The sequence below is a fragment of the Procambarus clarkii genome, chromosome 12 (genome assembly GCF_040958095.1).
Source record: "Procambarus clarkii isolate CNS0578487 chromosome 12, FALCON_Pclarkii_2.0, whole genome shotgun sequence".
NCBI classification, from domain to species: Eukaryota; Metazoa; Arthropoda; class Malacostraca; order Decapoda; family Cambaridae; genus Procambarus; species Procambarus clarkii.
Genome location: NC_091161.1, coordinates 31,189,387 through 31,215,329, shown reverse-complemented (window position 1 = coordinate 31,215,329; position 25,943 = coordinate 31,189,387). Strand labels below are relative to the sequence as shown.

The 25,943-nt window shown below is 41.6% G+C and overlaps 1 long non-coding RNA gene across 2 annotated transcripts in view; it reads left to right on the top strand.

The window, feature by feature from the left end:
* Positions 1-25,943, top strand: part of LOC138363894 (uncharacterized) — a 464,760-nt gene that overhangs the window by 419,597 nt on the left and 19,220 nt on the right. Inside the window, exon 3 of one of the 2 annotated variants that reach the window (XR_011228235.1) lies at positions 20,986-21,050. The exons of the other annotated variant lie outside the window; for it this stretch is intronic. This is a non-coding gene — a long non-coding RNA (uncharacterized lncRNA). The remainder of the gene's footprint in view (positions 1-20,985; positions 21,051-25,943) is intronic. 2 annotated transcript variants of the gene reach the window in all.

Sequence of the window (25,943 nt, the reverse complement as noted above, 5' to 3'; positions counted from 1 at the left end):
TCCTGGCTTGAGTCTCTACACTGTGGACATACATAATCTGCCTTGCAACGTGCATTCGCAACGGTTGCTCTCTCTCAGCTCTCGTGAACCACCCTGCGTGCACATCACACTATACCATAAATTTCCCTTCATATGGCTGCCTATATACACGGTAAAGATCTTCATGCGATAATGATGCTGTTTCCTGAATCGGTGCCATTCGCTGCTTAAATCTAAGAATTCAGTCGGAACATTCATAGTCTCTGCATTTCTTTAATCTTTTGTAATTCACCGTCGTAAGGTCACACTAGAGTTTAACCCTAAACAAACAAGATAAAAATTTATGGATTTTGATCCCAGGGCCCTTCCATTGTGGAGATAGTTTCTTGCATTGCCCTTTTACCTGCGTGGTGTCAAACAGGTAAACCAGGTCACCTTTTTCATAGACCTGTAGCTGTGCCCACAGGTCATAATCTTTTAATTTGTTCCTCGGTTGACGATAGGGATTTCCGGGCCAACTCGTGTGCCTTTCCTATTTCTCCCTGCAAGTGTGCTAAATAAGGTATTGCGTCTTGATGAGGCTGCCTCTCCCAGGGATACATCAAAGCTATCGGCTGGCTACTTTCCCGACCAAGAATTAATTTATTTGGAGTGAATCCGGTTTGTCGATTTACTCTTCAGCATATAGCCCCTGCTGTATGCTGAACGTAGTCATCCCAACTGTCATGATGAGAACTAGCATAACATCGCAACGCATCCATGATGGTCCTGTTGTACCTTTCTACTTAGCCATTTGCTGACGGCCTGTAAGCTGTAGTATGAGCTTTATGGATTTGCATCATTTCGCAAAGTTTAGTGAACAAGTCACTTTCGAAGTTCCTCCTTTGGCCGGTGAAAATCTGAAAAGGATACCCAAACCAGGTGAAAATCCTTAGTGCCGCTCTACCCATGTCCTTTGCAGTCTGGGATGTTAGTGGCGCACACTCAATCTATTTGGTAAATTGATTCACCATCAACAGAAAGTATTCGTTGCCTTTCCGAGTCTTGGGCAATGGTCCCAAAAATTTCCATTGGTGCACCCGCATGGTACTCAAGCTACTCATGCCTGCTGGTCTTGGATGCTTTTTTGTTAACACTGCAGTGATGGCATGAGACCACATAGCGTTATGAACCCACATAGGGTTCAACCTAAACCTAAGGGTTTAGGGTAAACCTTCAACCTAGGGTTGTTAGCCCATACCAATAATATTTTTGATTCTCACCATTGTACGATTCCTGCCTTGATTTCCCAGGTCGGGTATATCATGGCATAAGTTAAACACTTCCTGTCTCAGGCTAGTGGGTATGTATAAAGTTTTTGAGCCGCTCTGTCCTGATCTACTTTGTGCCACCACCAAAGGCCGTTCTACAAAATAAAGGCCTCTTTGTTTAGCCAGTAGTATTTCATGACGGGGTTGGCTCCGAACAGGTCGCCTTCTGCCAATCCCAATCGCCCCAATCAAATTTGTTCGCTCTGGTTAATGCATATAGAGGAACAGCTAGCTCAGCAAATCCTTTTATCGGTGGTAGTTATCTAATCCTAAGAATCGTTCCACGTCTTTGGATGACCTAGGGGGTCTGCCATCTCACCTATGCATTTATTGCCTCTTGTCCCAATTTTAGCCCCGTGCTGACTATTTTGCCCAAGAATTCAACACGTTCCTTAAGAACAAAGGAACAAAGGCAACTGCAGAAGGCCTATTGGCCCATACGAGGCAGTTCCTATTTATAATCACCCAATCCCACTCATATACTTGTCCAACCCATGCTTGAAACAATCAAGGGACCCCACCTCCACCACATTATTCGGTAATTTGTTCCACAAATAAACAACCCTGTTACCGAACCAGTATTTACCCAAGTCTTTCCTAAATCTAAACTTATCCAATTTATACCCAATGTTTCGGGTTCTGTCTTGTGATGTTACTTTTAATACACTATTAATATCATCTTTTGTTATGTACATTCATCAACTTGTATACCTCCATGTCACCCCAAACTCTTTGCCTTACCAGTGAATGCAATTTAAGCTTTGTTAATCTTTCTTCATATGTAAGATTTCTAAAATTGAACAGGGCCCATTTTTGTGGCTTAAGGCACAGGCCATACGTTCTGAACCTTTCAAAAAGACTTGTGCCAGGTTGGAGAGGTGACTTTGAAATGACTCGCCCAACACTAGAATGTCATCCAAGAAAACTAGCACCGTCTCCCAATTCAGCTCTCGTAATACCAGATTCATGACTCTGGCGTAGGTAGCTGGGGCATTACAAAGACCAAAAGCCATGTTCTTAAATTCAAACAAACTATACTTGGTGATAAATGCCGTCTTTTTCCGATCTTTCTCTATATTCATATGGTAATATGCCGAGTTGGCATCTAAGTTATTGAACCATTCGTTTCCTGCTAATATGTGCAGGCATTCGTCAACTAGAAGCGGGTACACACACTTTATGGTACGGGAGTTCTGTTCCTGGTAATCCCCACACACCACCGAACCAAGGTATCCCAATCAAACATTGATGGTGGGATGATACCGGCATCAAGCATGCATTGAAGGTATCTTTTTTTTCCTGTGCAAAACATGTAGGTGTCCGCCGTATTTTCTGTTTCACAGGTTTGGCACTGCCTGATTCAATGTGATGAGTTACTTCATTAAAAGATCCCAGATCAAATTCACTGGCAGCAAAGTCTGCGAGTGAATGCAGTGTCCGGGCCCTGGGGACAGTCGGGCAAATAAGTACCAAGTCTCCTTTTTAAAGTCGTAAAGGACAGGGGCCTTAAGAAGTCTTTGGCAAAGCCACCAATTGATATCCTATGGACTTCTACCGCATTTGCCGTGTTAGAGGACGAGTGCTGTGGTGAGCCTGCAGTTCGTTCAAAAGGCAAAGCAACGAAGAACAACGAAGCGCAGGTCCCTCAAGGTGCTCAAAAGGAAAAGGAAGGAACTAGGCTAATTTTGGTTGTGGGAGTTTCCAAGGTAATGTATTTAGACAGGACGTTTTGTGCCAGAGATAGGGGGAACAGGTTAAGGGTTTGCAATCCAGGAGCTGGAATTGGGGAAATTGTTGACAACATGAGATATTATGACGGGAAATGGGAACAAACCCATAATTTGTATTAGTGCAGGTGGAAATGATGTTGGACGAGTTAGGAGTGAGGAACCGATACAAATGTTTAAGAAGGCCATAGAATTAGTTAGGAGCAAGGGAGGAATCCCAATCATATGTGGCATTCTTCAAAGAAAAAGAGTTAGAAATGAATGGTTGTCGAGGGCACTTGGTGTCAATTGCTGGCTGGAAAGATATTGCAAATCAAATGCAATATCTTTCATAGATAACTGGGAACACTTCTAGCGAAGAAATTAAATGTATGCTCAGGGTGGGGTGTGTGTATAGAGGGCTGGGGTTGTTGTTTGTTGCGAACTCGTTGGAACCAGTGGTTGGAGGCGTTTGTCTGTGTTTGGGTTTAAACTGTTAGTAGATAGTGGTATGGGATTTAATATGGAGGAAGGAGGTAATAAAAGTATGTGTTTGTGAGAGAAACAAATTGGCAAAATGATAAGGGAAAGAGAAGGGCCTCAAAATAACAGTACACTTAGGGTATATTACACTAACAGAAGAAGTCTTAAGAAACAAAATAAACGATTTAAATACTTTTGTCTGCACAAAAAAAATTATATAATGCACTTACCGAAACGTGGATGAAAGTAAACAATAGAGAACTATTAGCTGAATATCAAATAAATGGATTTGAACTGTTTCACACATATATTAGACAAGGAAGGGGAGTAGCCATATACGTTAGGGAAAATTTGAAATGTAGTCTCAGAGGGAATCAAAATTGAGCAAGCAACACACAGAAACTATTTGGATAGAATTAAACGAAAGAGCAAATAATCTTACAATAGGAATTAGACAGGCCACCAAACTTAAACAGGATGGAAGCAAGGCACCTGTGGGATGAAATATCTAGAGCATCTAGGTCTAGCAGTATTTGTGTCATGGGAGACTTTAATTTTAATGGAATAAATTGGTTTAACAGAACAGGGAATAACGAAGCAGAAGATTTTCTAGAATTAATTGACGATTGCTTTCTTAGCCAACACAATAAGGAACTAATGCAAGAAAATATTATTTTAGTGTTAACTAACAGGGAAACACAAATTAATGACACCGAAATACGGAGTGAGCTAGGAAACGGTGATCACAAAGGAATCATATTTAGCCTAGAATGGAATAGATCTGTAGGAGAAAATTCAGTTAGTGCCAGATTTTTGAAAAGCTGATTTCAATAGCCTGTCATTTTTTGGGTCAAACGGATTGGAAAGTCTTAGGCATGAGGGGTGGGCCGGTCTTGAAGCGAGACGTGAACCCAGCGATAGGTGACGTAAAAGAGGATTTCAATGTGAATTCAAAATATAACTTATTTAAAAGTATTCTAAGCAAAGCACAGGACCGTAGTATACCATATAAATTGCATAGATCGAATACTAATAACACAAAGTGGATAACAAAGAATCTGAAGAACCTTATAGGTAAAAAAAAAAAAAAGCTTGGTACAATAGGATTAAGAATGGGGAAGTCAGTTTAGAGCAGGAATTCGTACAACTGGTTAGAAATGTTAAAAAGAGATATGGAAAGCAAAAAGAAACTATGAAGTTCGCATAGCAGGGCAAGCAAAGGCAAATCTTAAAGCAGTTTCTCAGTATTATCGAAAAAAAGACTAGAGAAAGGATAGGTGCATTAAAATCTGAGACAGGTCAAATAACAGATAATGACGAGGTGACGAGTAATATTTAGTTAATCAATATTTTATCTGTATTTACTAAGGAGGAACTTAACAATGTCTTCAGCCGAACAAGTCTGTGGGTGGGGATGAGGACAGGCTGACTAGTTTAGCAATTAGCCGAGAAAATGTAATTAAACAAATAGTAAAACTCAAACCAAACAAATCCCCAGGGCCGGATGAAGTGTTTGCCAGGGTGCTTAAAGAATGCAAAGAGGAGCTTTGTGACCCACTGTCTACTATCTTTAATAAATCAATAGTCAGGCATATGGCAGATATGACACTCTCTAACTATTGGGTTTATTACCTCCCAGCAGCACTTGTAACAAAGTACGAGACTGTGTTTGGCCACTGCAATGTCTCTGGATATCTTTTTGTGACGCCTGAAATATTACTCAGTGACTTGTTCGTATCATATTGCCGTGGATCTTCCTTCCGCTACTTTGGCTCGGTGGCGACTTTTGATAGTTGGGAGTATTTTCGTCTTGATTTGCTCCTTAATCTGTGAAAAACTTGGAGGTATTTGAACCTGTACAACAGGTAGAGCAGTGGCAGGCATTGCTAGTGAGTCTGCCTTTTCATTACTATCTATGCCAATGTGACTTGGTATCCAGTTTTGGGTGATTAACAGTTCTAGATTATGGGCTTCTCTTCCTATATATTAAATTTCTGCGAGGAGTTGTATATTATCTCTGTGCTGACTGGATAACAATGCCTGGAGCGAGGATTTAGTTGGCATGAATGATAACATCATGTAAATTATTTTCGATTGTATAGTTTATGGCCTCCTTCAGGGCATATAATTTAATTTAATTTAATTAACTCATGCTCCAGTAAGCTTCATGGTTGTTAGTGTAAACTGCTGCCCCAGCAGAACCTCTTTTAATCAACTGATCCTTCTGTGAAGATGAGTCGTTGTAGGTCTTTGAAATGGTTTCCATTTGTTGTTCTATGACTGCTTTGACCCTTTGCGAGTCACATACTGATTTTTTAACTGGTAATCCTTCAATTATTATCTTTAGACTCGATTCTTCCCATGGAGGAGGCTGCCAAAAGTGATGATATGGTCTCGACGCGTCCATATAGGTGTTCCTAGCAATATTCTGAGAGCATCATTTTGAGACACTTCCAGTTTCTCCCATTGGTTATCACTAAGAGATGTAAGAGCAGGAACAGCATAGTCAATGAGTAACCTAACTGCTTGAACGTAGTTCATTTTGAGTACTGGTAGAGATGCACCAACTCTAAGAAACTATGCACCATCTCTAAGGATTCCAGGTCAGGGAGCGCAAAGCTGAGTTTCTGGCTTTACAACGTTGCTGAAAAATTTAATTTCTTGAGTGAATTTCAACTGGCTGTCTATTATGAATCCTAGGTATTGAAAAAAGGTAACCCACTCAATTTCATGTACTTGTATTGGGAGTCTAATGTCTTGCGTTCTCATTTTAACGTGCATTGCTTTTGTTTTATTGCTGTTTATTTTCACTGCTATGCGTTCCACTTCCCTGCTGATAATATCTAGGCATTTATGTGCATGGTTCCTGGCGTCTTTGCCATTGATGAGGACCACAAAGTCGCCTGTATAGTTAAGCAGTTTGGCTTTTGGTAACTTGAGCTTCATGCATTGTACCATGAGACAGTTGAAGAGGAAATGGCTTAGTATTTCTCCCTGGGGAGTTCCATTTTCCAGCCTTTTTGAGGACGATATTTTTCCTTGAAATTTGACTGTAGCTTCTCGGTTAAGCAGGCTTCCGTTGGCAAAGGCAAGAGCGTGTCCTTGGATTTCCTTATCCACAAGGCAGCACAGTGTAGCTGGAGTATTGGCTAACTCGAAGGGATTTTCTAGGTCTAGAAAAATAAGGATTCCAGGTTTGTCATTAATGACCAAGCCACACACTAGAAGGCGAAAGGATGACGACGTTTCGGTCCGTCCTGGACCATTCTCAGGTCGATTGTGAGAGTGGTCCAGGACGGAGCGAAACGTCATCATTTCACTTTCTTGATCCATTGATTTGATCCAGGAGGGATGTGAGGCATTCTGTGTTTCCAACACCTTTTCTGTAAGCAAACATATTTTGGTGCAGTGGATTGGCTTTCCATTCAGTTCGATTAAGAGCCTTCTTTCCGCAATTTTGGCCAGACAGCTTGTTAATGAGGTGGGTCTTGAATTTCCTGGGTCTTTAGATTTTGGAATGGGAACTATAATTGCACTGTTCCAAGAGTGGTCGAGCTTACGTCACCCAAACTCTGTTGATGAGATTCAAGAATGCTTCTTCACCCTTTTCTCCTAGCTTGGCCAGCATGTTGTAAGTTATTTTGTCTTCACCTGGAGCTGTGTTTTTAGTTTTCTTTGTAGTTTTTCAGAGTTCTTTCAGATTGAAAGGTTGGTGTAGTTCGTCAGGTAAGGTTAACGCGCAATCTTTTTTTTCCATCTTATTTCCTGAAGTCTTTGCTGGCGAGTCAGAGTTGCTTGAAGTTGAGTGGAACTGGCTCCTGAAGCAAATAGATTTGCTAACCTTACTGCTCCTTGCTCTGGATGAACATGATGTGGCGGAGCAGGAGGCGATTTTCCTTTGGCCTTGTTGATCTGCCTCTAGATGTCGCCCAAGGATGTATGCTGATTTTGCTTGGCGTACCACTCAAGCCATTTTTCTTCTTTTAGTATTTGTTTTTTCTTCGTGCACATGATCTCGGACAGCTCTAAGAAGTCCTAGATTAGTTTCGGTTCAATCTCCTCTGAAATTCTTCCGTGCACAATTTAGTCTGTTGTGTAGTTCTTTGATCCTATTACAGTAATACTAATGGGCCTTGTTGTTGGGTAATTGTTTTCCTCTTGGGGATGGCATGATTTGCTGTTCTATGTATTGCATTTACTAATTTGTTTTTCATATCTTCGGTGTTGTCAGGAGGAGTGTAGTTTTGGTGCCAAGTTTAGAGATATTCCTGAATCTTCGTTCAATCTGCTTTGATAAAGTCCCATCCGGGCTCGGGAACTGGATGTCTGGGTGGTAATGCTATATTAATAACTGTTTTGTAGCAAAGCTGTCACTAGTCAGAACATGGTCAACTGGCCAATGACAACTCATAAATACTGGTGGAGACAGACGTGAGATCCAGCTTCCCCCCACCAATGTGGGTTGGTTCCATCGAGTTAAGCAGACTGATTTCAGGCACTTCATCTAGAAGGTATCCAATATATCTTCCGTTGGCGTCGGTTCTTGGTGAATCCCGTAGTAATTCTCTGAGCGTTGAAGTCACCCGAGATGATAGTAAGTGTAATGACTGCAATACAAAGATTTCAGAGATATCCATATCGTGTTCTCTGTGGTTCTTGTATACATTGAATACGGACAGCATTCAGTTCCTCATAGCGAGAATAACAACCATAATTTCAACGTCCGCACCACAGTTAGGCAAGTCTGCGATTGCCATGGCATTTATTTCTTACTAGTACTGAAGTTCCTCTGATGCCACCTTGTGCAATTGGAAAGTGGAAACCTTAATATCCTGGGATATTGATATTTCTTTCAGTCCTGGTGAGTGTTTCCTGAAGTAAAACAATATCAATGTTGTTCTTGAGATGCACTGCTCTGAGTGTTTGTGCTTTGTTTTTGAACCCTTCAATATTCAAGGAGGCCCAATGTATGATCTTGAGGTTGTCCATTATTCTGTTAGAGTTGAATCCATTGAGTCCATGCTAGTTTCTAAAGTGCTGATTTCCCCGACGGCTTGTTTTGGTTGGAGTGGAGACTGACAATGGTTGCTGAAACAATTCAGTTTCGTCACCTTCGACTTTTACTTCAATCTTTTTGGGTAGGGCTTGTATAAATGTGGAAGAAATAAGTTCAGTAGATTGTTTTTTGAACTTTTACATTTCCTTCCTTGATTGTGGGTTGGTCTGTTCCAGTGCTTGGAATGCTTTGCAAGTATCATACTGAAGGTCTGTCAGGGAGGCAATAACCATTGGAACAGTAGTCACTTGATACGCCTTTGGCTGCCTTTCTTTTTTCTTGGTTGGGTCCTAGTGTCTTTGCTACATCCAGCTACTGGGGCATTTGATGATGTAGAGGTCGTCATTCGTGCTTGGGAGGTCTTGGAGGCAATAGCAGGGGTGTTCGTTTTGCTACTCTGATCTATTCGGTTGTTGTTGTCTTGTGGAGTAGTGCTCTGTTTTCTCCAGTTATTGGAGGCCCTGTTCTTGCTGAGGCTAGAAGAAATTGGTGCTTTAGTCTGTTGCTGATTTGTATCTTAATTTATTCGGACTTGCCGAGGAGTGTACCACTGGCTATTAACTGAGAGTCTGGTCGATTGTGGTCTAGGAGTTGTGACTTTGGGTTGCTGGGTAAATCCGAAAGCTTGTATTCATTTTACCCGTTTCTGGACATCGTTTGTTACAACCGTGATGTGTGTGCCCGCAGTTTGGACATTTTGCTTTCGATAGTTTGCCTTCTTTATGCAGATTTTTGCATATGTCAGTGTTGAGCTCGCTGCATACTCCTCATCGTTCCGGGCCTCTGCAGCCATCTTTATGGTGGCCGAAACGCTGACATCTGTAACAGCGCATGGGTTCTGGATTGTACAGCCTTAGAATGAATTGTCCATAGATCCCAGCATTCAGTGTTGATGCGACGACTATTTATTGTTAGAAGGACTTGTCTTGTTTCTACATTGTCGTGCTTACACTTTTCCGTCGTTGTGACATTTGGGCATTCTAAGACTCTATGCATGAACTTCAACCGCGATATGTTGCATTATCATCATGATGATTTTTTTCCTCTGGTTTCATTTCAACTAGGTCTTCTGTATTCCTGAGGTTAGTAATTATATCTGGAATATCTGTGGATATGTTATCTGCCTCTAATGTCAGGCTTTGCTCTAAGATGTGATCCTGGATAACCTTTTTCCAGTACGGCAATGTAAGCATAAGTCGGACCATCTACTGGTTTCTTGGTTTTGATGATGGTCCTTGGCATTGGTTTTGGGGCTGCTTTTGGGTTCTGGCTGGCTTCTAAATTGGTTTCTTCGGGCGTTTCTTCAGTTCTTTTTCGTTTATTTGCCTTTCAGTTTCCTACAATTTGCCATGGTGGCTCATTGTGAGTAGGGTTATCCTCTGGTTCATTATTTCTGTCATCTTCAGAAATTTTCCTTGCTCCTGCTACGAGATCACTATGTCCCTCTGACGTTAATAAATTCAGGAGGATGGTTAGGAGAGTCATATCCTGGGGGGGGGGGCATAAGTGCACTGTACTAAATGAGTAACTGAGGGAGCGATGTGCATGTGTGTTGTGGAGAGGGGCTGGAGTGGATGGAGTGAAGCACTTAGAGAGAAATTGATACTGACCCCCCCCCCCCCCATGCCACCCACCCTGTGTCGCTACTCGCTTTACTATAGTCAGGTGACACTCTACGAATCACGAGCCTGCCTTCTTCACTAAGTAGGTAGTTACAATTTTAATCTAATATATATATATAAATATGGTCAAGTTGGTACAGGTCAGTGCTAACATTAAAAATAATGCGACATTGGTTAATTAGGGCTGACTTGATCAAATTTCGTTCAACAAAACTCCTGCACTTAATAAGTTTTGGCTTTAATTAATAATATGATTATATAAACTGGCATGTAATTGCAATGCACTAGATTGTTGGGCCCATTCTAATTACACAAGAATGTTGAGAAGTGCGAACTCAAAGATTTTCCAGTTTGTCAAAGGTTCACACTCAGAATCATTACTAGGGATCGAACACACACTGCTGTAGACGGGGGCAAGTTCCTGATTAAAGCTTGCTCTAAAGAGAGAGAAAAGTTTGTAACCACATTCCAAATTTATATATTTTTAGCTATTTTTTCATAAAAAATGGAAGGCTGCATGAAAAGCTCGAAAATATTGCTCACTTAACTCAATGATGATTATAGGAAACCTTGTTTATTTTTACTTTAAACAGTTTGAAGGTTTCCTTATAAACATTATATTTGAAATGCCTGCTAACTCTGACCCTTGGGAACATCCTGGCTGCCTTGAAGGTCAGGTGACCTCGTAGCTGTTGCCGCTTCCTCCTTCCTCCTGTGATCGTCATTGCATCCTATTATATTAGTTTAGGGGGCATTAGACTCAGATTTCCCCAAAAATGAATTAAATGAAAACTGGTTCGATTTCAATCAACTTTTTTGAAGAGTTGTACACGAAAAGAGTTTCATCTGGCCCAAGTCTCAGCATCGTAGCATACATAGGAAGGAAGAAAAAAAAATATTGAAATAGGTGTCAGAATTATTCCAAAATGGTCAAACGATTATGAAACACAAGTGTTAACTAAAATCATATCTTGGACTCTTTGCTATCACAATAGCATACATTAAAAAATATTGTAATTAGTTTTATGTGAAAAAAAATTAAAAATATTTTTTTTTCAATTTGTTTTTTGTATCGGACGATTTGCATGAAACTTATACACCTGATTACACATAAGCCTATCTAAGGGTGCCAATTTTGGAGAAAAGTGGTTGATGTCAACCTCAGCCATAGATGGCAGCACCTTAGACTTTATTATTTTCGTATTTATTTTCAAGTAACATAAACGTTCAAATAACTTTTTCATTTTTTATTCAATTTAAATGAAACTTACACCGTATATGTAGAGTGCATGTCTCTAAATTTTGTTGATAGCTTTCTTTTCTAAGTTCATTTTTTGATTTTATAATAGCAATAAACAAGACATATTTGCATAATTTTGGGGGGGAAATTTGAAAATTTGTATTAGGAAAACTAAAGATTTTTGGAAATTATCTATCAACAGATCCTTTATTATATGCTAATGTGTCAGAAAAGTGTCAATGATTATATCTGAAAGGTATGTATATTTATTCAGACTTGAAAATGTATAAAATTCGTTGAAAAAAAAAAAAATTCTCCCTCTCTATTTACACTGCAGTACTGAAACTTGGACCAATTGCAGCCATTTTCAAATACAACTAGTAAAAAAATATTGGTTGACATTGAACAACTTTTCCAAAACCAATCTAATGCCCCTTAGTGGTTATCAGAAAGGAAATTATTAAACATATCAGGATGCCATCTGCACATTCTACGTAGATTTGTTCTTCTATATCCATAAAGTTCTTTGGCACTTTACCTAATTTTGTAATTTAAATTAGGAATTGTTCTTACCAGTTATTTGACTTATTTTTTCATAGCCAGGTGTTGTCTGTACTGTTTCATCTGGCAAAACACTGAAGGCTTTCTTTGCATGCCCGGTAATACATACTTTTTTTTCTTAAATATTTTGTCTTAATTCGTTTGTATTAAGCATCCTGTTTTCTAATTATGTTTTTTAGTGACATGGTTATCCATTTTGGGTCACTACTATTTGAAATAATCTAGAGTGTACCTCATTCCTGGGCTTTATTTGTAACAAACATTACTGGCGCGGTAACTTGATTATGATGTGAACAAGACAAGGCCCAAGAACTGCCAGACTCCCATGTTCAGGTCTGCCAAATTTATAATTCACAAAGTACCTCTAAATATATGAATCAGATGCGAGAAAAGTCTGGCACCATAAGTTTCTCTCAAATAACTTCTCCGTGTCTAGTTTAATGAAATTTCCTCATGATCACTGTTCCCTCACTCACTCCCATTTAAGATGCTGCTTATCAGTGTCTCCCTGTTACACAGGTTTGTATTATCTTACTGTGTTGGAACAATATTATTTTGTTTAATGAAAGTCGTTAAAAATATATTTGCCATACAGGAAATTAAAGTTTGTTTTACAATTAGTCACAATGTTCATTTAGACCTAAAAGCTCTACATAATAATTCCCATAAAAGCTGTTCTTTTCTCTAAATGTTTGGTGGATTATGTGTAACTCCTATCATTAGGTTGATCATTTTCCATTTAATTCTCTCCAAACCGTTTGCGGAGCTCAGTTTTCAGTCCCACTTTCACACTGCATTTAATACTCTTGACGCATTGCCACTGCCCGTCCTTGACTGAAATATATTAGTGTAAAGTAATTGGTATAAATAATTTTGTTAATTGTTCCGTGTTTTCTTCATACATTGGCGTTTGTTAGTAGTTTCATTTTTTGTGTACTGTCGTAAACATTAAAACCCATATTCATCCTGAATACAATATTTACCCTACTGTATATCATTAGCCTCATGAAATTAACTTCATCCAATTTATTTTTCTCCACCTAGACCCTTGAAGCATAGCAATAGGTTTGTAACGGAAAATCGCTTGAGAATATATGGAAAGTAATTAAAGGCCATCGGGTTTTCTAATTTAATTATTTAAAATACTGACGATAATTAACAATATAACATTTCCCACTTGATTAAACTGGGCACCCTTGGCAATAAACGGACTAGACCTACGTTTGGGTCCAATGGCTTAGTCTGTTAGGTTAGGAGAGACACTTTCAATTAACGTTTTTCATGACGTTTTTAAACGTTAGGAGAATTTCCTTTCCACCTAACCTACCAGAAGACACTTAACTTACTGTTTTGGAATAAAATCCTAAATTTATTTTCAATTTTTTTTATTTTCAAATTGCGTCCATTTTCGCTATACGGACCAATGGCCAAATTCAGCCGTAATTTGTAAGAGGACAGGTTGACAGTACATCGACCTAATTCACGTTGAAGCGGCTACAACAGCAGCCACAGCTTCCAATGGCCATAACCATATCACTATTACTGTGATGCCTACAACAGTCCTACGCACTTAACTTTGTCTGCAAGAGCTGTCCCACGCCTACCATGAAAAGTATATTGTGTAACTAGCATACATGGTCTTCTTGCTAATGTAAGCTTTCCAGTTATTCATTAATGGAGTTGCATTACTCGTTCAATACCTTTAAGTCATTGTTACACTATTTAAATACCCCTGTGCATCTGTTACGGACCCGGATCCAGCGTCCGAGCACGGAGCAGTGACGACCGCGCCATCTGTGGGTCAGCTCCCGAAACCCCCTCCAAATGGACGACGACACCTGGTGAGGACGAAGTGTACCGGCCACAAGGGCCAGTTTCCAGTCCTGTTCAGCTCACAACACCGCCGCTGCTGACCTCTGGTGAGGTGGTGCTCAGACGACAACGCCATCTATGGAGTGGATACGTCGGGCGTTTGTGTCTGAGCCTGTAAGTGAGGTGCTTTAGTGTGTCCCTGTTATTGATGACGTGTCTGCTTACAGAGTCGACCTGGGACTGCTGTAAGGAAAGTTGAGTCAATCTACCCAAGGCAGCCGTCCCCATACCAAGTGCTTTGCTGCAGCAGCTGTGAGTCGCCTCCCGGAGGAACACTGTGGTGTCGCCCTGCCAGTGAAGTGGCAGTTTGAAGGATAGTCGTACCCGGGACCGACTGCTGGAGACGATTGACCACTGGGGTATTGTGGACAGGAGAGTGATCTGTGGTATCACACGAGGCTCCTGACTAGGGCGCTACCCTTGTATCACTCGTGGAGTGGCCTGAACAGCGTTGCTGATCCGGAACCTGCCAGCAGTTTGCTGGACTTGTGGTTGACGGCCTCCACGGCGGTGCCCCCAGTGGAACTGTGTTTTGGCTGGCCCGTGTCCGGGGTAGACTCGGCTTGTCGAAGGATTCGTCGAGAGGCCACGAGAGCACCGAGAACTTGGCACCAAGAAGATCCAGGGTCTTCAGAAGACTACAGTGTAAATAATTCCCCTGTGCAGTGTTAATACCCCTCCCCCTGTGTAACTTTTTATATATTATTTATTGGTGGTGGTCATTATATTATATTAAGTTTTTGCCTTTCTTTCCCTTCCCCTTTTAGTTTACTTGCGTTACTGATCACATCCCTTGAAAGCCACTACTGGCTTGGGGCCGTATACCCTTCCTCTAACGACATCAGAGTACGAACCCAGTTACGACCCGAGAGGGCCGTAACAGCATCTGGCTTGGTGAATATTGTTTACCGAGATACAGACGGTGGGCTTGATCATATTGCATCACACTATTTTTTACTAACTTTACCCCTTGCCCGCGGAGAACATGCCCAAACGCTTGTATTTATGGAGCAGAAGGTTTTGCCTATCCAACGCATGTGCCAAGCCCCCAACACATGTCCAGACTTTTGTTGTGATGCTCAGCTTGTCTGCTTAGTTACCGCACATGGTTTTATCCCATTCAACTCAAGTGGTTCTATGTTTTAACCAGTGTTCTTGATTTCTTTGACGTCCTTTGCCGTCTTAACTCGGCTGGCGAGTGGTGGGTCAATTATCTCGATGGAGCTTCCCCTTTGGATCCTTGCGAGAAACCTTGTTGCCCTCCATATTGTCTCACCTGCTTCATTAGCCTGTCAATATCTGTCCTAATCTCCAGGCAGTGCACACAGGGCCATTGTGTGTGCCATTATTCCAAGAATAATTACTAACCAAACAATGACACACGACTGCGTTTGACTAGAGCATATTTACATAATCCTGAGCTTTTATTTATATTACAAATTTTGTACTGCACCTGGATGGCTTTCTGGAAGTTCTTTTGCTCCCCTGGACCAAGGAGCGCTTGGTCCAGAAGGCTGTTGCTTGGAGCGGTCTGCAGGCCCACATATCCACCACAGCGTGGTTGGTCCTGCACTTCTTGAAGAAAACTATCATGTTTTCTCTGGAAGATGTCCACTTTTGTTATGTCAATAATTCTTATGCTCGCTGGGAGTATGTTGAACAACCGTGAACCTCTGACGTTTATATAATGTTCTGATTGTGCCTATGGGAATACTCTTCAACGATTCTATTCTGAATTTCCTTTCATTTCTTTCACTCCAGTATATTGCTATTTTACTTCGTAGATTTGGGACCTGGCCTTCCAATATTTTCGATATGTATATTATTTGATACCTTACTCGTCTCCTTTCTAGGGAGAACATTTGGAGCTCTTTGAGACGATCCCAATAATTTAGGTGCTTTATCATGTCTGTATTCCATATATGCTTTCTGTATTACCTCTATTTCAGCAATCTCTCCTGCTCTGAAGGAGGAAGCGAGTATCGAACAGTACTAAAGACGGGACAGCAGAAGTGATGTGAATAGTACAACCATTGTGATGGGATCCCTGACATGGACGTTTCTCATAATCCATCCGATCATTTTTGTGGCTGATGCTAAATTTGCTTGGTTATGCTCCCTTAACGTTAGGTCGTCAGTCATTATTATTCCTAGATCATTTACATTATGCTTCCCTACTATAGGCCGAATTGATTGTTTTATATCCTGTATTTTGTTTAATGTCCTCATTTTTACCGTACCAGAGTACCTGGAATTTATCATTGATAACTGTTATTTTCTACCGCCCAGTCGAAAACTTAATATCTGTTTGTAGTTTATCAATGTCTTCAACAAAATTAATTTTCAAGCTGATTTTTGTCATCTGTAGATTATGATACGAAGCTAAGACTAGTCTATATCTGATAAGAGAATAAGTGTGCTACAAGGACTATACTCTGAGGTAGAGCTTTTAACTGAGCTTGAACTCTAATTTATTTGGTTGACTGTTGCTCTGTGTTCTGTTCCCCAGAAATTTTAATATCCAGTCATATATATATATATATATCAAATTCTTTTATGAATCAGCGTATACCACATCTGCATTCTGTTTTTCTTATAATGCCTCAGTGATTTTGTCATGGTGGTAAAGTAGCTGCGAGAGGCATGATCTTCACACTTTAAATCCATGTTGACCTGGGTTGTGGAGATGATTGGTCTCCATGAAACTGGAAACCTGCCTCCTGATCCCTCTATCAAATACTTTTATTACTTGCGACGTTAGTGCGACTGGTCTATAATTCTTAGTCATTGCTTTGCTCCTTCCCGTGTAAAGAGGAGCAAAATCTTTGAAATCTATTAATATAAGCGAATCTGGTATCTACCCTATGTTCAAGCTCTTTCTCCACACTATGCTACCAGCACTTCACATTTCTTTATAAATATTGAGTGCATGGGCATATTGTCAATTTCTCAAAAATCGGCAGCATTTTTGTTCATATCAGTTATATTATCAGTAGTTTGGATATCATGCATAACAAAATTGTCCGGATCTTCCACTTTCATATTGGGATGCTAAACATGCCCTCCTCCTGTGTTTTGTTTTTTAGGATTTCAGTAATTTCTTTGTCATCCTCTGTATGAACCTTCATTTGTAAGAATAGGTCCAATACTGACAGTGTTTTTTTTTCACATGTGTGAAGGAATATTTTGATTTTCTCTTGAATGCCATTTTTACGTTCTAATTGCATTTCTTCAATCTGATTGCTTCAGTCTTTGCTAGATTTCTTCAAACTCCATTTAAAATATTTTTTGTTGGGGTGGTCATGTCTCCTTAGCAGTTCTGGTATATTTTTTTTTCTTTTCTAGTGCCGTCTGCATGTTCTTTCAACGTTTTCCTTCTACATTGGTCCTCTTTCTGACTTTCAACAAAGGAACTAGTTTTAGACAGACTTCATATTCTTGTTCTATGCCTTGTGTGGGATTATTATTACTTACAAACATTCAATGGATTTTTTTTAATTCCCTGTATGCAAGCGATGAGTCACAATAACGTGGCTGAAGTATGTTGACCAGACCACACACTAGAAATTGAAGGGACGACGACGTTTCGGTCCGTCCTGGACCATTCTCAAGTCGATTGTGTCAAGTCACACAATCGACTTGAGAATGGTCCAGGACGGACCGAAGCGTCGTCGTCCCTTCAATTTCTAGTGTGTGGTCTGGTCAACATTCCCTGTATATCTTTTTCCCAGTCAATCCTTTTATTAAAATTTAATTTATTGAATAACCCCTCTTACTTGATCATTGTTTTAAGCCTTTTACAAGCATTGCTGTTAGTTTGCACTTCAATGAGCTTGTGATCTAAGTATGTGATATGCGATTGTAATGTCCCTGATTGTCTTCTTTGTTAAGTTCAGATCTAGAATATTTTCGTTCCTGGTTGACTCTTATCTGCTGGTTGAGTGAAAATTTGTCACAAAATCTTACTAGTTCTCTAATTTGAGTTGGTTATGTCCAGAAAGATTTACTGGTATAATATTCCTGTTTGCTATTCTCCATCTTAGAGTGGGAAGGTTAAAGTCACCTAGGAAGATATCAGGTATTGGGTTTGCCAGATTATCAAGACTGTTCTCTTGTTTATCTGATTTGTTAATTCCTCAGCCGTTGCATCTAGCGGTTTTTATATTACAATAATATCCAAGTTAGTTTACCTTTTTACTCCCAGCAGAGTGAACTACCACCTATTTGTCATAGGTGGTAGTCACCTATTGGTAATAGGTGGTAAATTAATAGCCTATTAATTTACCCTATCACATCTATATAGATAATATTCTAGTATCAAGATCTCGCCGTCAGTTCTCTTGCATGGGTTTCTGTGAAAAGTCCAAATACTGAATTTGACTCGTGAGGAGGCAACTTCTGAACAGGACTTTGATTTTGCTTTGGTTTTCAGACCTTGTATGTTGGCAAAGGTGAACGAGGTTACTCTATTTGGGATAATTTGAAGATTTTTCAGGCAGGTCCATTGTGTGGGCATGTTGGTTTTGTTCTGACCAGTACTGATTGTTGCAGGATTGTTACCTATCGTAGCTGTCTTTGTTGTGGGGTGTAATTGCATGTGTGATTCAGGTATGCAAGTGGGTCTTTCAGCCATCTCTATACACAATATTCAACCTTTTGAAAGCTCTTTGGCCTGGATATAAAAAAAAATGTTGGCTTTCCTCAAGTCATTTTCTTGTCACTCATTATTTAGCGTTCTGTGCCTTCCACATGAGAGTAAGAGCAGCTGAGGACGAAGCGAGTTGCGTGGTGACCGCCGGCCAGGTCGGACGTTCCTGAGGTCTCTCCGCTTCTGGCTGGTGTTTACGTTGGTTGATCGCTTGTTTGCCCTGCTGGTGGTGGTTTGCCACTGACAGGGTGACGTTTGCTTAGCCATGGGGCCGTCTCGCCCTCCAATGACGAGGACGCTGTCAGCTGGTCTGGCGTTTACGGTGCCGGTGGACCATCCATTGGTTGGTGTCGCCCTGGTGGACGTGCTGCATGTGGAGCTGTCGGACCTGGTGGGCATCCAGCTGCTTCAGGGCCACCGTGCTGTGGTCAAGTTCCGCTTCCAGGCTGCCTTTCAGGCGTTTCTTGAGCGGTGTGAGGGGCGTGTTTACCCTCTCCCTGATACTGCTGGCTCCGTTAAGGTAGTGAATCTCAGTGTCACCTTGACGTCTGTGACGGTGCATGGTGCCCCCTTCGAATTTCAGGACGACTTTTTAACCTCCTGTTCCGAACGGTTTGGGGCTGTGTTAAGTGTTCGATGGAATAAAGTCGTTGCCGGGCACTGTGTTGGTATGCTTGACGGCTCCCGCACCCTGACAATGTCGCTGAAGTGTAGTGTACCGTCGTAGATATCCGTGTTGGGTTACACGCTCCGCTGCCAGTACAGGGGTCAACCGCGCACCTGTTATCGGTGTGGTCACGAGGGTCATCTGGCTGCTGCGTGCGACGTGGGAGCAACTGATCGGGTGCATGTTCTTCGTGCGGAGGATTTTCCGCCCCTGTTGCGTTCGGGCGGTGTGGGTGCTGTGCCTGAGGCGCCTGACTGCCTGTCTGCTGCTCCGCCTGTTGGGGCGAGTTCTCTGGCCCGTGCGACACGTCAGGTGACTGCTGTGGCCCCTGGGGTTGTTGAGCCGGTGTGTGCGGGTGACGGGGCGTCGCCTGCGCTGCGTGTAGTGCAGGATGTCCCGGTGGAGGTTCATGTCCCGCCCCCGCCTGTGGATGTGGTAACGGCTCCCGGGGACGCGGGTTCTGCTGTTTTGGAGGGGGTGCTTCGGCAAGGTGAGGTGCCTGCCGTGCCTGTGTGTGTTAACGACTGTAGTTCTGCTCTTTCCATCCCTTTGCAGAAGCGTGCACGTCGGTGTTCTGAGGTTGTTTCCTTGGATGATGTGGACAGTGTGGGTGATGTGGTCTCTGTGGACTCTTCGGACGGTGGTGGTGGTGTGGCCTGTGTGGATGTAACGATGGTGACCGTGCCTGCGGCGGGGCCTGCTGGGCGTGGTGTGGTGCGACCTGTCTCGAAGCGTTCGCCGCGGGCTCGGAGTGTGTCTCCCCTTCGTGGTGTGCCTTGGGAGGAGGTGGGGGAGTATGGTGCTCAGCTGGCGTCCCCCGCCGTGGATGATGGTGCTGTGCGGGGCTCAGAAGTTGCTACCTGTGTCCCCCTTCCTGTGTCACCTGCTGTTGGATCTCCGCAGTGGGGGGTTGTCCTTGATGATCGGGACCTCGTCGTGATGTTGCGGAAAGATGTGCGCCGGGGGGCCTCGGCTCCTGTGCCTTGTGGTGGGGTCGCTTCCGCGCCTGCATCCCCTGCTGTTCCCCCTCCTTCATTGCCCCGGTCTGGTGATTGCCTAGTCCCCTCTTCTGGGGTCGTGCCCTGTGAGGGTCCGGAGTTGGGCCCTTATTGGGATGCCTGGGTGCTTCCGATCCCATGGTGCTCGTCCACGATCTGGGTATCGTCTAAGAAGGTGTTTGTTTATAGGGTGCCGGATAGGATGTCTCAGCCGAGGGTACTGCCTGATGGCCGGCTGCCCGCCGACCTGTGGGTGATTTGGGAAGCGTACCGCTTGCGCTTTCCGATACGCAAGTTTCGGGAGAAGTATTAGTTCCCATCTTGCACACACGGCTACGCCGTGCCTGGATCAGCTGCCGCCGTGACCACGACTCCCCGCCCCCCCCTGTGCGGGGAGTCTCCCTCTAACGTTCGCCTCTGTTTTCGTCGCCACTCCTCTCTCTACGGCCCATCACATCTACCGCTTTTGACTTTCTTCTCCTCCTCACCATCAACGCATCTCCTTACATCTGTCCTGGTGCAGTCATCGGGAGGGTTACCCCTTCATGCAAACTGCACCTATTCTCAAGAAGAAGAAGAAGAGGGCGAAGCGTTTTATTTCCTCGAGTGAAGTTTCTCATGTGTCAGGATGGAGAAATCTACATGTAGATACAAAGTGACATTTTCCTTTCCTTAGTATATTTTGACCCTTTTTGGGGATGGTTATAACTGCATTCTAACCCTTTCCTATTTCCAGAACAAGTCTGCAAATGTCCTTTACATATTTTAACTCGTATAGATATTATAGTTTTATGCCCTAGTTAATTTGCTCGAAACATACTTAAAAGAGCCTTTTTATTGCAGGTGTGTGTGAGAGCGCTTACAGATGTGTGAGAAAGCTCAGGTTACAATTCAGGAACATATTACAGGTATGATATGCATATAAGTGATGTAAGATTTAAATAATTGAGTACAACATTATTTTTATTAACATCAAATCAGACGTTTCGTATCATAGTGAATTAAACATCAACAAAGGAACTTGAAGGAGAGATTCTACTAGTCTTATATTAATGATGAAGATGCTGTTGATAATGTTCAAAGACTGACAACGACAGTAATATTTATTGAAAATATTTATGAACATTATTAAGGACACTAAATATATTTTCACAAACATAGGGAAGGTCAAGCGGACATAATAAATTATTAAATATTCCTTAAAGTGTATAGTGGTGGTATACGACACGTTTTTAAAGCCGGGTGTATATTATTCCAGTATATAAGATTCACATAATCATGGAATCATTTTGAAAGAGCATGAATATATCGGCAGCAAGAATAAACACATAAGAACATATGTATGAAGGAAACTGCAGAAAGGTCTATTGGCCCATACGTAGCAGCTCCTATTTATATCAACCCAAACTAAAGAGATCCTACGTCTGTTATGTTAACCCGGTAATTTGTTCTAAATGTCAACATCCCAGTTACCAAACCAGTATTTACCCAAGTCTTTCCTAAATCTAAAGTTGTTCTATTTATATCTATTTCGCATTCTAGAGTGAAATATTAAATAACTTATTAATATCTCCCTTGTTATGCCTATTTATCCACTAGTACACTACAATCAATGCCTGACATGAAAGGTGTTATGGCCTCACTCAGCCAGTAACCGGGTTCTTTATCTCAATCACTGCTAATGGGCTTGATGCCTCTTCATTGATCGCACCCCAAGTCAATAGTAAGTTAGAGTAGTCGGTATAGAGTAATTCAGCAGTATGTTGTTGTTGTTGTTAAAGATTCGCTACCTGGAACAAAGTTCCAAGTAGCACGGGCTATGGTGAGCCCGCAGGATGTATTATTCAGCAGTAGTAATAGTGAAAGGAAAAGGGGTAATCAATACTGATCAGCACTTTCACCAATATATACTATATAACCCCTATACATACACACACATGTACACTGCGAGTGTCACATTTGCACAGGACACCAATACGATAAATTATGCAGTCTTCTATCCCTGTGAGTCCACCATCTTCTGTTATGTCACCCACGCTCAATGGTCCTCACACTGGCGAGTTAACCCTACTCAACAAAAAATGGGCCAGTCCTACATTGTAACATCAGTGTGTCCAAAATACCCCACTTCGTGTCGTCAACTACACCCTGCAGAAGTGTCCAGCAACACACTTCGCATTGTCAGCTACACCCTGGCAGAAGTGTCCAGCAACACACTTCGCAGAACTTCTCAACAGACGGCCAGTACTGCCGTCTCGTAACTCTGCTTGACCTAACCCGGGTACGTTGGTCCTACCAATAACACTTCAAAAGACAAAGCAGTCTCTACCGACGGCCGCCACTTGTCCTTCCTGAAACAAGTCGGGAGTTCTAGACTGCCCTGGTTGAACTGATTTCTAGAGCACAGGACGCCTTCCTCATCACTCATGTGGACACAAGTCATTATCAAGACAGTAAGTGCATAAGGATAATCTATGATGGCAGCCTTTGCCAGGGAACCGAAAATATGATTGGGTGAACGCAATAGATAGCGTTGATATCACCACCTCCCTCACCAAAGGGCATTGTCACCAATACACCTCCTAAATGAATTATCAGGAGCATTCCTACAGATGGCGTCGATATTGCTGCATCTTTTAACAGATGGTGTTGATATCGTCACAGAAGGCTATTCTGAGCGATGTGTGAAGCAAAGCACTAAAAGCTCCAGCACCTCTCCTCCACCCCACATGCAACACTCCACACATACAAATCACCCCACCCACAACCTCACGCTCAGACTATACTCCCAAGCCCTCAACCCAGCGCCTCACTACAGTCAACACCCGCTATCACATCTACCTGCCAACACCAACAACTAACGCCACACCCCATGTACAGTCCGAAGGCGGACGAGATGATGGCCCTTGCCATAGCCTGTGAGAAGTCGGCAATCCAAATGTCCAGTGAATACATCTCTACATTCGCGACACTCCTTCCCCAATTTATAATGGACAACTACCTGCCCCCATTAAAAGAACCCCTGAGCTCCTCGGCACCACAATTAGAGCACCAGAGGTCCGTCTACTCCCATGTTATGCCATTATCATGGGGGGGGGGGACAACGATCTACCCACCCAGCCCCTCAAAGAGTAGACACAAATGTGGTCCCCCCCCCCTCCCTGTGGGAAATCTACCGGTGAATAATTTATATCTTTAAATAATTTTATATGGACTGTATTGTAAGTTTGTTTATAATTAGTTTTTTTACTTGTTTAAACATATGTTTCACTCTGAAGTTATAATTTAATGTCACCAGTAAATTTCCTTTCACACACGTTAGGGGGTTATAATTATTAAACTTGGTTATAACGTAATTAAACGACTCCCGTTATATTCACTTAATACACAAACTGATTGATTATGTTGACCAGACCACACACTAGAAATTGAAGGGACGACGACGTTTCGGTCCGTCCTGGACCATTCTCAAGTCGATTGTGATGAGGAGGTAGGGACAGGCAATAAATAGGCAAGAGAGAGCCGAGGAGGAAAGTTAGGTGTAGGGGATAGTAGTAATGGAAACTGCAGCAGGCTGATTGATTATGGTTGTGACGGTCTAGGGGGATATTGCCTAGGGGTATAATTCCTGCTTTGGGTGCAGGAGGTCCCGAGTTCAATTCCCGGACAAACTACAGTGTTAATGTGACGTGGTCGGTGTTAGCGCAGCTTCTATCCTGCCAGGTGTTGTGCGCTAAATGCACAGTAATAAAAATGAGAAAATAAAAAAATTGGTAATCCTTTACAGTGTGCAAGTTGTGGCTAATAGCAGACGATGAGTCACAATAACGTGGTTGAAGGATGTTCACCAGACCACACTAGCAAGTAAAGGGACGAAGACTTTTTGGTCTGTCCTGGACCATTGTTAAGTCGATTGTGAGAATGATCGACTTGATTCTCCCAATCGACTTGAGAATGGTCCAGGACGGACCGAAACGTCGCCGTCCCTCTCAATGTGGCTAATAAAGATGAAAATAAATACTTTAAATAGTTTATGCTATTAAACCTTAACAAATAATTTTTTCTATACAATTTAAATATAATAAACAATTAGTGACAAAAAACTGAACCACTTGGCTTAATGCAGACAAAGAAAAAGTATTTAAGTTACGTTACATTTATAATATTGGTGAATGATAAACTTTATACAAAATGCTCTAAAGTCTCTTCCGTCACCTGCCATGTGAACATCGAGGTGAGGCAAGATACGAGACCCTAGGTCCTGACTCGGACCACAGGTCCGGTTTGGAGTGGAGACGGGTTCAACTAAAAATGGGCACACAGGAAATGATTTCGACGTTCAGTAAACACTTACCGAGTGGTTAACTGAATGCCCGAGAGCCCAATACTAGGTTGATGATAGTAGTATTTAATTTAAGATTGAAAACTTTAAATTAAGCTAAATGACCACACATGTAGCGATTTCCGCATTCAGTAAACACTTACCGAGTTGTAAACTGAATGCCTGAGCCGGCCAATACAAGGTTTGTGATAGTAATATTTTATTTTTTTTACGATGGAGAAACTTTAAACTAAAAATGAGGTCGCGTGGAGGGATATCTATGTTCAGTAAATAGTTACTGAATTTTAAACTGAATGGTTGAGCCACCCAATACATGGTTGATGATAATAGTATTTTACGATGGAAAAACCTTATACTATACTCAAAATGAGCTCACATGAAGTGATTTTCATTTACCGAGTTGTTAACTGAATGCCTGAGCTATCCAGTACATAGTTGGTGATAGTAGTATTAATTTAAGATGGAAACCTTTAAACTAAACTAAAATGAGCACACACGAAGTGATTCCCACGTTCAATTAACACTTACTAAGCTGTTAACTGAATGTCTGAGACATGCAATACATGGTTGATGATAGTAGTATTAATGACAATGATAATACGAGGTCTTGAACTAGATACTGACAGGGGAACAACAAAGCTGTGATATTAAAAAGAAACTGAACTGATTTTGAAAGTTGATTAATATATGTAATGTGAAGCCAATCTGCTGGAAAACAGTAAGCAAACTTTATTTGAAAAGTATGAGAAAACTGAAAAGCAGGGCGCGGGGAAATGGGTAAAAATAAGAAGTAATGATCTTCATAAACATAACATAACATATCCATGACCGTAATTAATACAATGTGAACTCTCTTAAAACTATGCTCACCGTGAAATCTCGTCACTAAGTATAACTTGTCACTCTGCGAAACAAATTATTGACTATAAGTGCGACAGTGAGAATAAAAATGACCACTTATGTTTTGGAGTGCTATTTTAGTCAAGAAATACTGTAAAGGATGATTATTGACTAAAGAGAATTTCGCAGACTGCTGGTGTTTGATGTGTTGAACTGCTTAAAGGAACCATATTTGCTAGGAAAAAAAAAAATCCTGTGAAATAATGCGTTATATGTTTTGACTATCTAGCTAATAGCGTAATGCCTGGCTAATAATGAAATCACATTTTGTCTGACTCACTTAGCACAAGTGAAGAGAAAACGTTGAAAAACTTGCAAAGGTTAAAACTCTGTGAAATCATATATGTTATGTTAAGTTTTGACTAGCTGATTAATAGCATACTACTACATTATTGTCTTTTTTATGTTATGTTTACCTCGATAGCGTTGTAATGCTTGGAAATTGTATGTGCGGATCCCGTCCCCTTCTTACTGCACATAAATAATGGTTGCTGTAAAATATTTTTGTTATGGAACATGACTCTTCTTATTCTTACCCCTTTTTAAAACTAGATGCAAT